General features: G+C 38.6%; 1 non-coding gene across 1 annotated transcript; it reads right to left on the reverse strand.

Moving 5' to 3' along the window:
• Positions 1 to 327: 327 nt before the first annotated feature.
• On the reverse strand, positions 328 to 430 carry LOC113354624. The gene has a single exon (XR_003361972.1). It is a non-coding gene; the product is annotated as a small nucleolar RNA R71 (small nucleolar RNA).
• Between the last annotated feature and the right edge of the window lie 665 nt (positions 431 to 1095).

Consider the following 1095-nt stretch of genomic DNA (forward strand, 5'->3'; position numbering starts at 1 on the left):
AGGATGAACTTGTAGGTTTTGTTTACTCTTGTTCTAAAACAAGGGTTTCTACCAACTTTGAGCTTAATGTCATTTGTTTGAGTTTCTCTATAATGATTTATCTTCTATTCGATTTCTATGTCATGTATAGTCTATTGTACACCCAAAACTATCACTACTGGCAGACCCTAATGCAAAAAGAGAGAATAAGCAAAACAAGGGACTTAGACATGGTTGTTTCCTTTGTCTTTGAAGGATAAGGCAAAATCTTGGCTGAATGCGTTATCTCCTTCATAAATTAGTGCTTGGAATGACATGATTAATACATTCTTGCATAAATTCTTTCCTAGGCATAAAAACTATATAGTTTTTCGCAACAAGAAGGAGAATCTCTTTATGATTATTTAGAGAGGTTCCATGATCTCTTGTTACAATGTCCACACCATGGATTGGATACTCCTAGGCTCATATTGATCCTTTATGAAGGATTAGATTACAAAACAGTGACTAAGGTAGAATCACTTTGTGGTGGGAATTTCCTTGATAAGAGTGCCGAAGAAGGTTACAAATTTTTGCAAGAAATAGCTGGAATAATCCAAGAGTGGGAGGCTATAAAACCCATACAATCAGTAGCTAGTAGTGAAGGGGTTCGTAGAGTTAACAATGAATTCGACTATGAGGCCAAGTTTTCTGTTTTTACACGAAGACTTGAGTCGTTGGAAAGAAATGCTAAAGTCAAGCATGTTGAGTGTATTACGCATGCATTTTCTATTCCTAGTGATTGTACCAACCAAAGAATTCCTAGTTTGGAAGAAAGTATGAGTTTTTTTATGCAGGCTACTCAAAGATCTATGGCGAACTTACAACAACAGCTAAATGAGCTAGCCAGCCAACTGAATGAGCGAGACAAGGGTCAGTTCCCGAGTCAAATACAGCCTCACCCTAAAGGTTCTTTTGAGGAGGGAACATCTGGTACTAAGCCGACTCATCGTGTCCAGGCCGCTACTACTCTCAGAAGTGGGCGAGTCATTGACAATCATGTTAGTGATCCCGAGGAGAAAGAGAAAGATAGGAACCCTCATACCATTACACAGGTTTCTTATGTTCCTCGTGCTC

The sequence above is a fragment of the Papaver somniferum genome, chromosome 2, assembly GCF_003573695.1.
Source record: "Papaver somniferum cultivar HN1 chromosome 2, ASM357369v1, whole genome shotgun sequence".
In the NCBI taxonomy this organism is placed as follows: Eukaryota; Viridiplantae; Streptophyta; class Magnoliopsida; order Ranunculales; family Papaveraceae; genus Papaver; species Papaver somniferum.